This window comes from Diabrotica virgifera, chromosome 2, assembly GCF_917563875.1.
Source record: "Diabrotica virgifera virgifera chromosome 2, PGI_DIABVI_V3a".
NCBI lineage: Eukaryota > Metazoa > Arthropoda > Insecta > Coleoptera > Chrysomelidae > Diabrotica > Diabrotica virgifera.
Window position 1 is genome coordinate 246,306,057 of NC_065444.1, and position 17,031 is coordinate 246,323,087.

The window sequence follows — 17,031 nt, forward strand, 5'->3', positions numbered from 1 at the left end:
AATTGAATAATAAATTTCATAAATCTTGTACTATATTTTTTTCCAATGTACTATAATAATCTCCCTGCTCGTACTATAATAGGTTCCAATGGAGTTGGCAACACTGTAACGGTACAACACTGCTGACACAGTGGTCAACTTTTAAAGACATTGTTATAAAAACTAAAACAGCGAGCAGAATAAATCAAAATTTTATCGTATGTGTGTGTGAAAAGATGGCTTGGATGAAGGTCCCTTACCACAAATATTTATTTTGTTTTTACCTTAATTTATTATTTTGTTATATTAATACCTACCTATTTCATTTAAATGACTATAATCGGCAGGCTGAAAAGTTCGTAGGCTGACACATAGATGGCTCTACTGGTATTAAATCCATATGATTTTTAGTCAGCCCTAACCTTTAAAAGATGCGTTTATAAATTTGACAGCTAACTATTAGTTTATGAGATATAGCGTTTTAAGTAATGTCACTTATGTTAGTTTAAAAAAATGGATAAAAAGGAATTTCGTACCTTAATATTTGATTGCTTTTTGGCGAAAATAAATAGGGTTGAAGCCAAATCTTGGCTTGATAAACAATGTTCGGTCTCTGCACAAGGAAAATCAACCGGAGGGAATGGTTTGCTAAGTTTAAACGAAGCGAAATGAGCACCGAGGACGATGCATGCAGTGAACGCCCCAAAGAGGCTGTTACCGATGAAAACATCAAAAAAGTCCACAAAATAATTTTGGATGACCATAAAATGAAGTTGTTCGAGAAAGCTGAGACTGCAAAGACATGAAAGAAACGTGTTGTATATAATATGCATGAATATTTGGGTATGTGAAAGCTCTGTGCAAAGTGGGTGCCGCGAGAGCTCACAATCGATCAAAAACAACAACGAATTGGTGTTTCTGAGAAGTATTTGCAGATATTCAATCGTAATAAAACCGAATTTTTGCGTCGATATATTACAGTGGATGACAAAAATGGCTCCATGATTTCACACCGGAGTCTAATCGACAGTCTGCCGGGTCGACTGCACATGATGAACCGACCCAAAGCGTGGAAAGACGCAACAGTCGGCTGGCAAGGTTATGGTATTAGTATTTTAGTATTTTGGGATGCGCATGGTATGATATTCATCGAGTGTCTTGAAAAGGAAAAAAACATTAACAGCGACTATTAAGTTGCGCTATTGGGGCGTTTAAACGAAGAAATCGTGTAAAAACGCCCCATTTGAAGAAAAATAAAGTGTTGTTTCGTCAAGATAACGCACCGTGTAACAAATTAATGAAAATGATGGCAAGATTTCATGAATTGGGATTCGAATTGCATCCGCAGCCACCGTATTCACCAGATATGGCTCCTGGCGACTACTACCTATTAGCTGACCTCAATAGAATGCTCGCTGGAAAGAAATTTAGCACCAATGAAAAGTTAATCGCCGAAACTGAGGCTTATTTTGAGGCTAAAAACAAATTGTATTATAAAAATGGTATTGAAAAGTTGTATGACCGCCATAATCGTTGTAGAGCCCTCGAAGAAAACTATTTTAAGTAATAAAATCAAATTTTACCAAAACAAGAATTCTTTCTATGTTAGCCTACGAACTTTTCAGCCCGCCTATTTGTTTCTTTCAAGTAGTTTATGAGTAATTTAAGTATTTCCATTTCATGACAACTTAGTAGATGTTCTATACTAATTAGAAATTTATTATTATAATATAATTTGTCTATATACCTTACATTATGAATTCACAATTTTCGTCCTCCACAACACTCTATTCTCCCAGTCACCTTCTCTGAATTCTCTATCTATCATAGCATTTCCTACATACGTTTTCTTTCTCATGGTAGGTCTTCATTTCTGTCTTCCGAAAAGTTAGATACCGTTTCGTTTTATTCTATGAACAATAAATGTGAAAATACGACAGTTTGGCAATTTAATGAACAAAATTACGATAAACACGGCAGTAGGAAGTATATTTCAGAGTCAGTAAAGAAACAGGAATCTGGGAATGTAATTAAGAAAAAACGAGAACTGAAGGACTTATGGTTAATGCATCTAGTGAAGTTGCACTATTCGGATATGTTAAGTACAAGATAAGTTGCAGCTGTATCTGGAATCAACCGAATTAGTGTTCAATACAAATGCGTCTCTATAAATTACAAGAACTTAATAAGGGTAATTATGACCTCCGTTTACAGTTTTTGTGAAGTAAGCAATAAGCGAGCAGTGACCGATCTACAGTTTCGCTTTAATATATTTTTTCTACAATCACTTGATAAAGAAGACATTTTCGCTTGACAGTGGCAACGAAAAGTTGAAGTTTACTGAGTACCGTCACTTTATCGCTCTAGAGCTTAAGAGTAAACAGTAGCGATCAACAGGTAGCGAAAACGCGTTCCAAGATTGCGGCTGTAATTTTGAATATTTTTTCGAGATATTTGGCACACGTATTCGTAATATAATAAAGAATGGCGGTACAGAGCCCAATTTGAAAAATATATTAATATGTGGAAATTACTCTGTAACTAAATACAATATTTAAAAAACGAGCCTGTACCGCCATTAAGAAGAACAAAAAAATACACTTTCTTCAAATAAACTTTTTTATCCGATGCCTAGATTTTGTGTCATTTTGGAACTACTAATGAAATAAAAAAATTTAGTAATTCTAAAATGACACAAAATCTAGTCATCGGATAAAAAAGTTTATTTGAAGAAAGTGTATTTTTTTGTAATTCTTAATGGCGGTACAGGCTCGTATTTTAATATTGTATTTAATTACAGAGTAATTTCCACATAGTAATATATTTTTCAAATTGGGCTCTGTACCGCCATTCTTTATTATATTACGAATACGTGTGCCAAATATCTCGAAAAAATATTCAAAATTACAGCCGAAATCTTGGAACGCGTTTTTGCTACCTGTTGATCGCTACTGTATCACCTTAAAGTTTGATTTTACGCGCGTTGTCTGTAGCAACCGTACAATCATACAATATACACATACACATTGAACATTCAAACTGAAAGATATCAAAGTTAATGTTATGACATTATAATGACAGACATAAATTAGTTACAATACAGTTAATAATTTAAGAATAGTTTCATTTTATTAAGTCATTGTAGAAAAAATGTTGTATGTATTACAAGCGCAAAGTGACATTATTGCTTTCGAGTAATTACCGCTCTCCGCTACGCGTCGAGCGGTAACTCTTACTCTCAAGCAATAATGTATCACTTTTCGCTCTTAACATATAAATAACTATTTTCTACAATCACTTGATTAAGAAGACTTTTTCGCTTGTCAATGGCAACGAAAAGTTGACGTTTAGCGAGTACCGTCACTTTATCGCTCTAGCGCGTTAAAGTTTGATTACCGCGCGTCGTCCGTAGCAACCGTACAACCATACAATACAATCACATTTAACATTCAAACTGAAAGATATAAAAGTTAATGTTATGACATTATAATAACAGATATAAAATAGTTACAATAAAGTTAGTATTTTAAAAATAGTTTCATTTTATTAAGTGATTGTAGAAAAAATGCTATATGTATTAAAAGCGCAAAGTGACATTATTGCTTTTGCAACCGCAAAAATGAAATGTTTTGGCTGGTATTTTTGGTGATTGACTGGTGGGACCAATCGATGTGATTAATTCTGCCTTAACTGATATTACTAAAAATGGTCAACAATAAGACGAAGATCACTTTGTTTTCAATAGGACGGTACTTCGCATTATGGTTTAGATGACATTGAACTGGAAGTATAGTAGGGATGGCGGTTTTTGACAAAACACCGGTTTTCGGTTATACCGGTTTTTTTTTGTTTACGGTTTAACCTGGCGGTTATAACCGGCCAAAAAAACCGGTTTTTTGAAAAACCAGTTTTCAGTTTTTTTAATCCAATAAGTTACAAAGTTACGTTTACAATACACTTTAGTTTGCGATACTCCATTCGACTCGATATCAATATGATCAAAATTAGTACTATCGAAAGGACATGTATTACTTTTAACACGTTTGTATATTTGTAGAATAGGTACATTTTGTACACCGTATGAGTGTATCGTTTTGAAAACGTAGGGAAATTCTTGGAGATTCGTATTCTCAATCAGTAATTCGATATTCATATTCAGATCATTATTTTTGGTAATCAGAAAAAGTCATTCACCCACTTTCAATGTCAAGAGTTAAGTGTTAAAAATAGATTATGTTTGCGTCTAATTCAACCAGATCACTTCTTATGTAAATATTATGATTACAAATACCTTTTCAAGGAAATATTATAAATAAACTTAATAATTGTTTCTGGCTGATGTGAGACTGCACTTTCAGTTTGCTTATGTGTTTTATAAAATAAAATAAAATTTGAATTATGGTTTTGTTTGGAATAATTACTTGAGAATAATAATTATGATTGGGATCCAAAATAATACCTAACCTAATCCTAATCACCGTAAAAACCTAATAACCGGTTTTTAATTTAAAAAGAAAAAGCCGGTTATAACCGGGACAAAAAAATAACCGATAAAACCTGTTATTGCGAAGTAAAAAAACCGGTTTTAGGTTTAAACTGGTAGGTTTTTCCCATCCCTAAAGTATAGGCTGGACGACCTCCTGTCGTAAAAATAAAGTAAAACACCACCTGTATATTTAAAAGATTAACGTCAACGAATTGTCAACGAATGCCTACGAATGACTCCAAAAATGCTTCGAAATGTAGAAAAAAGTTTCAAACAAACTTTTATCGTTATATTGATTTCGGAAGTCATCAGTTCGCATTTGGTCAATAAGAAATAAATAACGAACTAAAAATAGTTATTTTAATATTAATATTATTTTTTTATTAAATCAAATAATAAGGTAATGGACAGAATTTTAAAATTTGAAGACTAATGTATACCAAATTTTAAGAGCTTACGATGTCTTTTTTGATTCCTTTTTCCATTAAAAATGTTGAGGTGATTCTTACCCTGGCTTAGGGGTGAAAGTAAAATAATCGAAAATAATTAAAAATACCAAAAAATGTGTCCCCCAAAAATTAAATTGTCCCTAGGTTTTCAAAAATGTCATAGTTTCAGATAATGCCTCTCTTTCGTTTTGGTCCAGCCACACTGTATATACCAGGTGTGTCAAATGACGGTCGAATATTTTGTGAAATTTACATCTAATCAATAATCTGAAAAACACGGGTTCAATAGTTTACAAAAATCTATATCGAATGATACCAAGCACAATCTCCTACCCTACTCCACCCCATCTCCTGAGGTTGGGGTGGAGAGCAACTTTAAAATATTGTAATTATAGGAATCTCAATTATATATTGTGCCATATATGGTACATATAACATATGGTCGCATAGGATTAGCCTGGGCAGCGTTTGGTAAACTGAGCTATGTATTTAAATCGGATTTACCCATATGCCTGAAAAGGAAAATCTTTGACCAGTGTGTATTGCCTGTACTCACTTATGGAGCGGAAACATTAACACACAAAAAAGGTAGTGAACATGATTCTCATATCTCAGAAGGCTATGGAGCGCCAGATGTTGGGTGTCTCCCTGAGGGGAAGAAATACGTCGTAGAACAAAAACAACGGACTCCGTCGAAAGAATCGCGTCGCTCAAGTGGAATTGGGCATGACACGTCGCCAGATTGTTAGACAACCGATGGACAAAACGTATTGTCGAATGGAGGCCACGAGAAGAAGCACTACGGAGCAGAGGACGACCACCAACCAGATGGGCTGACGATCTGAAGCGTATTGTCGTCAACTGGACACAACTGGATGCAAGCCGAACAAAACAGAGAAAGATGATGATGATTATTGTGCCACATTATGTATTTTCAGTACCATAAAAATTAGTTGGTAGACTTCTGATCTGTTTATGTTTATTGCAGCGCCATATATCGCGTATCGAAAATCGTTCTGATAAAACTTGTTTAGTTTTTAACCTATAATCCTAATCTGCAATAAAAAAATGTATTTTTCCATTAGAGCATCCCGCCCTACCACAAATATTATACACATACAGTATCAGCGTTACCCAGAAAATCCAGGAACCATCCTTTGAGAGAATCTTAAAATTTGTGGTCGAAACCTGCGAGACCTGCTGTTGAGAAATGGGGCGACAAATTCACGTGCGTCTGGGAATTGGGAGCCATCGATGTCCCGATGCCATCTGACGACTGCTACTACCACACTACACCACAAGACTACAAGATGCCCTAATTACTTACCATCCACCTGCGTTTCGATGACCTCTTGCATTATTTAGCCACCGTAGAGAGTGAGTGGATAAAGGACATGTGAAAATATGACAATCGTAAATGTGTCTTGCTACGGGAAATGTTATTTTGACCGAAGGGGTATTTCTTTCTTTTATTTTTTTCTATGTCTATATACGGGGGGAGTTTTTAAAAGTTTGTAATGTTATAAGCGTGATATGTTAATTAATTTTATTCAAATAATTACTTTTTCCATTAACATTAATTTATTTAGTTCCAATTTCTATTGATTTTATTCATCTGTAAACTTTCTATTTTGTTTTACTACCATCAAAATGTTTTATTATGATCAAAAAGTTATTGTATGTATTAATTCCATATGTCAATTTTTTATTTTTAGCTGCGATGATGTTCCCCTGTGAATTTCACAGTTTTCAGACTATGATGGATTTCTGAAGACCAGCAGCACATTTAACCTTTTTATGCGTATTAAACGTATCGTTTTTTTGGTTCCAGCAACATCTATTCACACTTTGAGTTTAACCAATTTGCCTGTCACCGGGAAGTATAATATATCGACCCCTTTATAGAATAATGTTGAAACTAACATTTTTGTCGATTTTGATTTACAGTGTTCTTCTTGTACAACTTTTTGTGCTCTATCTGCCAATATGATCGGTGGGGCTATAACTGTACTTATAACTAAGATTACGAATGGAGTGATACAGTAAATATAAATAATATTTGAATTATTTGTAGAATAACAGAGTAACTACAGATAAAACGTATCAAATATTTCTCATATTTGAAAAACTACACCGTAACTATTGTTACAATTTTATTCGCCGCACTGGCTGCTGAGTTGCGATAATTTTTTTCATGTAGATACTACACGTGCGTCAGATAAGCATATCGTAGGTGCAGTTACAAGAGTATCATTTGCACTTTATATTCATATTAAAAACTGTAACGGCCACAGTTCAAAAACTTAAGTTCAAAATCCTCTAATCAAAAAAGTAGACCTTATTCTAAAAGGGGGTTCAACATTTATATAATTTGCTACCAGACTTTCAGCATTTAATCAATTCACAACACAGCTCAGATGTTACCTGGGGCATAATATTAAAATAAAATAGTTTAAACATCCATGCTTTAATTGGTATTTTTAACTGATGTTTCCTTAACGGACCACTTATACAGGGCTTTGACCCACATATTTTTGTTAAACTATAATAAAGCAAAACGGATATCGGCAAACATTGTGTAAGTCTTAAAACAAATGAACAATAACAACACGACTAAAATTAAAACAAATAAAATCGCTAAGACCAACAAACCAACATCAAGGGGAATTGGGCAAGGAGACAGCCTCAGCCCATTTCTATTCAATATGCTAATGGATAAAATAATAGAAGATGCGGAATCGCTAGAACTAGGATACAGACTCGGTCACAGCAGAATCAGTATAGTGTGCTATGCGGATAATGCAGCCCTGATTGCAGAGGATAAAGATGACCTACAAAGACAACTTTATCGATTCTACCAAGCATGTCGACGACTCAATATGAATATATCTATGCAGAAAACAAAATGCATTACCATTGCGAAAGACCCAATTAGATGCAAGCTCGTGGTAGAGGGGAAATACATGGAACAGGTAAACCAGTTCAAATATCTACGTGTAAATGTGATGATCAAGTTATCATGACCCAGCCAGAGACCTAAGAGGACAAATTTTAAAGGCCGCAGTCATGTCCAGATGTTTGAGAGGTGTGGTCTGGAATAACCAATATATGAAAATTGGCAGCAAAGTTAGAATTTATAAAACTTGCATCAGACCTGTTATGACCTATAGTATTGAATCAAGAGAAGCTACCAATAAAACCAAAGGCATGCTACGAACAACCAAGATGAACACACTAAGAGCAATAGCAGAGAAGACAAGAAGGGATAGAATACGAAACAACATCATCAGGGAACAATGTGGCGTGCAAAATGTAGTAAGATGGGGCAGACAAAGACGAAGAGAATGGTTCAGTCATGTTAAAAGAATGAAGTATAAGAAGAAGTTACGTCTTACACTAAAAATATGTCATGTGCAAATAAAAAAAAACAAAGAAATTGGTATTTGTGTTTATCATTTCTGAAGAATATCATAAATGCTGGTTACAACCTAATTCTTTGCAGGGGTTAATATATTATACGTAAAATAATAATTATTTTTTTGTTGATTTGACATAAAATTACTAAAAATGTTGTATACTTTAGTATGTTGCTATAAAAAATAATAGATAAATCATTCAATTAATTCACTCCAATCAATGATAAGCTTCGAACTAAGCTAGGGAGAGATAGGGCCCGGGCTGGCAGGGTGGAAACGGGACTCACAATAAATTAGTCCTGAATTTGGTCTAACTGATTTACTCAATAGTGAATAGCAATCGTTTATTTAACCTGATAGATTTGTAGTCGATTAATCAGACCGTCGAGCAAAGTTACACTTAACAACATTATGTTCGATTGTTCACTAATATATGTGGATCGGGGGCAGTAGGCGGCGGCGTACGCGACCAGTTTTAATTGGCGCAGTTCATATATGCAGAACCGGCATGAATAGTACATCAAAATTCATATTCAATTCTCTATTATGAATTAACGACAAGAACAAGCTAAATAAATTGGTTCATCATCATCATCATCATTCCTCAACCTCTTGCGTCCACTGTTGGATGTAGGTCTCCTCTATGTTCTTCCATTGTTCTCTACGTTGTGCCATCTGTATCCAATTTCCCACTGTTTTTCTCAAGTCATCTATCCATATTTTTTGTGGTCTACCTCGGTATCTTCTAGGTCTTTATTCTATGAGTCTTCTGGTCCGCCTATTATCATTTAAACGTGCTACATGTCCAGCCCATCTCCATTTGGCTTGTGCAATTTTTCCTATAACTTTAGTTCTGTCACTTTAGTTCTTTCTCTCAAAATTCTGTTTGGTTCTATAGCTCTTCTTGTTATTCCCAACATTGCTCTTTCCATTTTTTTAGGTTAGAATGTTTAGTCAAAATTGTGGTTTATAACGGAACCCTAATACTGGCAGTATGCATTGGTTGTAAGCTTTTTTCTTGAAGCAAATCAGTAGCCTTCTTTTTAGAATATGTCTCACGCCTATACGACGCTGGATCTCACAAGTTTGATTGTCTTTTCCTATTCTAATTTCATGCCCTAAATTTATATACCTAAAGACCTGATGTACCTTGTGCCCACCTACTCTCATAACATTACACCGAGAGAAAAAATTCTTGACATAAAAAATTTTATTAATATTTAAGAAAGACCGACTTGACGTATTGCCCAAGAAATATATCTTTGTATGTAAGATATAATTTTCTAAAATATTTCAAATAAATTTTAATATGCCCAAAGAAATTTATCTATATAACATGATTGAACTATCACTTTCTTGCAAACTGCAAACCCATTTGTCAGAAAGAAATTATATTTGTCATAAGAATATACTTTGTTGGCATTACAAAACTCTTCTTTCTGAGCAATAATATTTCTTAGTAAGGAATATTATCTTACCATTATTAATTAATGTATTTAATGTGAAGAAATATATTTCGCAGATATAATTGTATATTTAGAATTAAGTTACATTTCTTAAAAATAAAGTGATATTACATACGGCGAAATAAGTCATTATGTTAAGGTAAAATTATTCTTTATTGGATAATAAAAACAGGATATAAAACGTTAGATATTAATACATACAAATAATTTCTCCACTCTTAAACCACTGGCTTCTATACAATAATAAAAGGACGGAGAGGTAAATCCAACTTCCTTAATTTTTCCTTCCTTTAAACAAACACAAAAAAAACAAATGCACGGGCCCACATAAAAACTATTAATTTTTTGGTATAAGAACAGTAGGTATCAGTAAAACAGTCTACAATCCAAAAACATTTCAACAAATAGTAATCACTTATATTTAGTTCAAACATGGCTTTAATTATCCTTCCATCTTTGTTACATTTTTCTGTTTGTATATGAAATATGAATTATTTATCTGTATAATATTAAGCCACATAATAGACATTCTTTAGCTAAAACAAGAAGAAAAATACAACCAATGTAAAACATTGAAGCAGACATATTGTAATTTTATTTATTTATATAATCTAAAAGATACAGCAAACCTAATCATTAAGAAATTTTATTACAGGAAAGTATTATTAGTTTACATCTTAAGTTATTTTATACCTATGAACTTATTCAGTGTTCGGCAATAAAATTTCTTAACCGTTAAGATGTTTCTTTTAGACTAACTAATATTTCTTTATGACAAATAAAGCACACGCCATGTTTGATGTAACGTTGAATTGTAGGATTGTATATAGAAGACTATACATTTAAGAAACATATTTTAGTTTATACATAAGTATACACATTTTTATAAAGGAACCTGTATACAGCTCTACCATGTATGGAAGCCCTTAGTTGTTTAATAGCTTCTTTCAATATTGTTCTGAAGCTTTATATTATATTATTCTCTCCGAGGTGGAAGTGGAAACGTTAATAAAATCATTTTTTAATGTATATTGTGGCTTATTTCCCAGTGAGAATAAGATCCGTTCTTTCAGAGTTGTCCACCATTATAGATATCTAAAATGCATATAAAGATACTATTATGTTTCTTTTACAACTACATATTCGGATATGCAACAATATTATTATTACGTCTTAAATTAATCAATTTACTTTTATATACCTATGTACGTAATTTCAAACTATCCCTTAGATTTTAAAGAAAACCAACAAATGCAAAATCCATCTATAAAAATGAACTAATGCCATGCACGCCATCTTGCCAAATACTGAGATTAAATCACAAACAGTGAATAATGGTTACTGCGCAATTCTTTTGTGGAAGAAAACCTCTTTGCAAGTAGCATTTCGGTATTAATGATAAAATTCTTATTTAATAACCACAGTTACTACAGGGAGTATTTCTGAAGAATTATTTCTTGTGGTTTAAAATATTTATGTGATTGCAAGAAAATTTCTTGTTCACAAATATAAATATGGATTAACTTAACATATATTTCTTATACTGAAAAATATTTGTAGTTTTCAATTTAAGAAACAAAAACTTTGGGATAAGAAAATTAAAATGTAACCTTTAATGCATTTCTTAGTATTGAAGAAATTATCTGTAAGAAATTATTGAGTTGTGTTTAAAAAACTCGTTTCTTTATATGTGAAGCGGTATGTCTAAGTTAATATGATATGGTAACTTTTAAGAAAGATAGCTCAAAGAAATTAGTGTTTTAGGAGAAAATAAATTGTTATCCCGGTGTACTTGGAACTAAATTGGTCATGTATTTTGTTTTTAAAAGTTTATGTTCCAGCCTGCTTGTTCTATTTCCTGCTTTAGTTCTTCCATCACTTTGTGAGCTTCATTTAAACTCTGCTATAGTGGCAATGTCATATAAGCTCAAGTTGCTCACATATTTACTCCCCTTTTATGCCAATCCAGTTTTTTTAATGAATATTCCAGAGCTGTAGTAAATAGTTAAGGAGGAGACGCTGTCGCCCTGTCTAATTCCTCGCTCAAAATAACTTATTTATCAGCTTCAAAAAGTAGATTTTAAAGCTTCCAATACATTATCACTGAGCAATGGTAGGTATACGACTGTCAGATAAAAAGAGGAACGACTGGGTAAGATTAAAAACAAAAGTCGAGGACATAACAACAAAAATTGACAAATTTAAAGGCAATGAGACTGATGGAAGGAGTTGGGAGAGGCCCATGTCCAAAGGTGGACGATAGAAGGCTAAGAAGGAGGGTACATATTTTAAATATTTTCGAACACTACGTATTGAATCAGATTCCTAGTGAATGTCAAAACCAAAACATTATATTAGCGAAATGGCTGAAGGAGTTATATGTTTTGGTGGAGGCGCTACATCTCCGGCACTGTTCCAGATATTGCTAGGCAAATATTAAAACCATGAAAAACGAAATGTGAAGGGATGGGAATACCAATCCGGGACAACTTCTTGTGCACATTCAGTTTTACAGATGACCAAGTGGTAACGGCTCAAGATGAAGAAGATTAGTGATTCTAAGGGCCAATTTCTCATATCGAGTTCAACTCCAGTTTAACCTGAACTTCTAGTAAACGTCAGTTTAAAGTCAAAATCGTCTTTTTCAATTCGCACGTTCAACCGATGGCAGTTTAAACTTGAACGATGCTTGAACGGTGGAATTCGACCGTTCAAAGATTTCAGAACTCAGTTCAGATGATTTCATGGACTACGCATGCGTTGTATTAACACGAAACGCTGTCATAATATAAATATATCCTATTTTATTATATTAAGCCTAACGATAAACGATAACATTATTTTTGTTCTTGTAATATTTATTTATAATTATTAAAATGACTATTTGACTATAAGTACTTGAATTTAAAAGACTAAGTTTTCACTCTAATGGCATATAACATATCCCACCAGAATGAAAACAATGGGAACCTTCTCTGGTTACACCTCCGAGGCTTCTACAATTTGCAAGCCATACGGATGCTGAGACTAAGGAAGATGAGGGAATTCTACAATTTACAATTCACGTCACATCTGCTCAGCGCGGTAAAGTTCCAACGAGACTGGTTCCCTTCATACTCCACACAGAGTAAATGTAAATCAAAAATGAATAACCATTTTCAATTTCGTTGCAAAACGAAAATACAGCCGAACCATATTCCAGTCCAATCAGAGAGTGCTGCAAGCACCTCTACCGGTTTCGAAACTCATTAGTCTCTCATCAGGAGGCACATATGCTGCTCTCCCTGATCCAACCAAAACAAACCCCAGCGTGCAGTCCCGAATTGCAACGAACGAAATGGCATAGATGCCCTAGCGGCAACTGCTAGCAAAAGACTAAGTTTTCACTCTAATGGCATATAACATATCCCACCAGAATGAAAACAATGGGAACCTTCTCTGGTTACACCTCCGAGGCTTCTACAATTTGCAAGCCATACGGATGCTGAGACTAAGGAAGATGAGGGAATTCTACAATTTACAATTCACGTCACATCTGCTCAGCGCGGTAAAGTTCCAACGAGACTGGTTCCCTTCATACTCCACACAGAGTAAATGTAAATCAAAAATGAATAACCATTTTCAATTTCGTTGCAAAACGAAAATACAGCCGAACCATATTCCAGTCCAATCAGAGAGTGCTGCAAGCACCTCTACCGGTTTCGAAACTCATTAGTCTCTCATCAGGAGGCACATATGCTGCTCTCCCTGATCCAACCAAAACAAACCCCAGCGTGCAGTCCCGAATTGCAACGAACGAAATGGCATAGATGCCCTAGCGGCAACTGCTAGCAAAAGACTAAGTTTTCACTCTAATGGCATATAACATATCCCACCAGAATGAAAACAATGGGAACCTTCTCTGGTTACACCTCCGAGGCTTCTACAATTTGCAAGCCATACGGATGCTGAGACTAAGGAAGATGAGGGAATTCTACAATTTACAATTCACGTCACATCTGCTCAGCGCGGTAAAGTTCCAACGAGACTGGTTCCCTTCATACTCCACACAGAGTAAATGTAAATCAAAAATGAATAACCATTTTCAATTTCGTTGCAAAACGAAAATACAGCCGAACCATATTCCAGTCCAATCAGAGAGTGCTGCAAGCACCTCTACCGGTTTCGAAACTCATTAGTCTCTCATCAGGAGGCACATATGCTGCTCTCCCTGATCCAACCAAAACAAACCCCAGCGTGCAGTCCCGAATTGCAACGAACGAAATGGCATAGATGCCCTAGCGGCAACTGCTAGCAAAAGACTAAGTTTTCACTCTAATGGCATATAACATATCCCACCAGAATGAAAACAATGGGAACCTTCTCTGGTTACACCTCCGAGGCTTCTACAATTTGCAAGCCATACGGATGCTGAGACTAAGGAAGATGAGGGAATTCTACAATTTACAATTCACGTCACATCTGCTCAGCGCGGTAAAGTTCCAACGAGACTGGTTCCCTTCATACTCCACACAGAGTAAATGTAAATCAAAAATGAATAACCATTTTCAATTTCGTTGCAAAACGAAAATACAGCCGAACCATATTCCAGTCCAATCAGAGAGTGCTGCAAGCACCTCTACCGGTTTCGAAACTCATTAGTCTCTCATCAGGAGGCACATATGCTGCTCTCCCTGATCCAACCAAAACAAACCCCAGCGTGCAGTCCCGAATTGCAACGAACGAAATGGCATAGATGCCCTAGCGGCAACTGCTAGCAAAAGACTAAGTTTTCACTCTAATGGCATATAACATATCCCACCAGAATGAAAACAATGGGAACCTTCTCTGGTTACACCTCCGAGGCTTCTACAATTTGCAAGCCATACGGATGCTGAGACTAAGGAAGATGAGGGAATTCTACAATTTACAATTCACGTCACATCTGCTCAGCGCGGTAAAGTTCCAACGAGACTGGTTCCCTTCATACTCCACACAGAGTAAATGTAAATCAAAAATGAATAACCATTTTCAATTTCGTTGCAAAACGAAAATACAGCCGAACCATATTCCAGTCCAATCAGAGAGTGCTGCAAGCACCTCTACCGGTTTCGAAACTCATTAGTCTCTCATCAGGAGGCACATATGCTGCTCTCCCTGATCCAACCAAAACAAACCCCAGCGTGCAGTCCCGAATTGCAACGAACGAAATGGCATAGATGCCCTAGCGGCAACTGCTAGCAAAAGACTAAGTTTTCACTCTAATGGCATATAACATATCCCACCAGAATGAAAACAATGGGAACCTTCTCTGGTTACACCTCCGAGGCTTCTACAATTTGCAAGCCATACGGATGCTGAGACTAAGGAAGATGAGGGAATTCTACAATTTACAATTCACGTCACATCTGCTCAGCGCGGTAAAGTTCCAACGAGACTGGTTCCCTTCATACTCCACACAGAGTAAATGTAAATCAAAAATGAATAACCATTTTCAATTTCGTTGCAAAACGAAAATACAGCCGAACCATATTCCAGTCCAATCAGAGAGTGCTGCAAGCACCTCTACCGGTTTCGAAACTCATTAGTCTCTCATCAGGAGGCACATATGCTGCTCTCCCTGATCCAACCAAAACAAACCCCAGCGTGCAGTCCCGAATTGCAACGAACGAAATGGCATAGATGCCCTAGCGGCAACTGCTAGCAAAAGACTAAGTTTTCACTCTAATGGCATATAACATATCCCACCAGAATGAAAACAATGGGAACCTTCTCTGGTTACACCTCCGAGGCTTCTACAATTTGCAAGCCATACGGATGCTGAGACTAAGGAAGATGAGGGAATTCTACAATTTACAATTCACGTCACATCTGCTCAGCGCGGTAAAGTTCCAACGAGACTGGTTCCCTTCATACTCCACACAGAGTAAATGTAAATCAAAAATGAATAACCATTTTCAATTTCGTTGCAAAACGAAAATACAGCCGAACCATATTCCAGTCCAATCAGAGAGTGCTGCAAGCACCTCTACCGGTTTCGAAACTCATTAGTCTCTCATCAGGAGGCACATATGCTGCTCTCCCTGATCCAACCAAAACAAACCCCAGCGTGCAGTCCCGAATTGCAACGAACGAAATGGCATAGATGCCCTAGCGGCAACTGCTAGCAAAAGACTAAGTTTTCACTCTAATGGCATATAACATATCCCACCAGAATGAAAACAATGGGAACCTTCTCTGGTTACACCTCCGAGGCTTCTACAATTTGCAAGCCATACGGATGCTGAGACTAAGGAAGATGAGGGAATTCTACAATTTACAATTCACGTCACATCTGCTCAGCGCGGTAAAGTTCCAACGAGACTGGTTCCCTTCATACTCCACACAGAGTAAATGTAAATCAAAAATGAATAACCATTTTCAATTTCGTTGCAAAACGAAAATACAGCCGAACCATATTCCAGTCCAATCAGAGAGTGCTGCAAGCACCTCTACCGGTTTCGAAACTCATTAGTCTCTCATCAGGAGGCACATATGCTGCTCTCCCTGATCCAACCAAAACAAACCCCAGCGTGCAGTCCCGAATTGCAACGAACGAAATGGCATAGATGCCCTAGCGGCAACTGCTAGCAAAAGACTAAGTTTTCACTCTAATGGCATATAACATATCCCACCAATTCGGGACTGCACGCGGGGGTTTGTTTTGGTTGGATCAGGGAGAGCAGCATATGTGCCTCCTGATGAGAGACTAATGAGTTTCGAAACCGGTAGAGGTGCTTGCAGCACTCTCTGATTGGACTGGAATATGGTTCGGCTGTATTTTCGTTTTGCAACGAAATTGAAAATGGTTATTCATTTTTGATTTACATTTACTCTGTGTGGAGTATGAAGGGAACCAGTCTCGTTGGAACTTTACCGCGCTGAGCAGATGTGACGTGAATTGTAAATTGTAGAATTCCCTCATCTTCCTTAGTCTCAGCATCCGTATGGCTTGCAAATTGTAGAAGCCTCGGAGGTGTAACCAGAGAAGGTTCCCATTGTTTTCATTCTGGTGGGATATGTTATATGCCATTAGAGTGAAAACTTAGTCTTTTGCTAGCAGTTGCCGCTAGGGCATCTATGCCATTTCGTTCGTTGCAATTCGGGACTGCACGCTGGGGTTTGTTTTGGTTGGATCAGGGAGAGCAGCATATGTGCCTCCTGATGAGAGACTAATGAGTTTCGAAACCGGTAGAGGTGCTTGCAGCACTCTCTGA

General features: G+C 36.0%; 1 protein-coding gene across 1 annotated transcript in view; it reads left to right on the forward strand.

The window, feature by feature from the left end:
- Positions 1-17,031, forward strand: part of LOC114326749 (lambda-crystallin homolog) — a 593,088-nt gene that overhangs the window by 263,342 nt on the left and 312,715 nt on the right. The window lies entirely within an intron of this gene.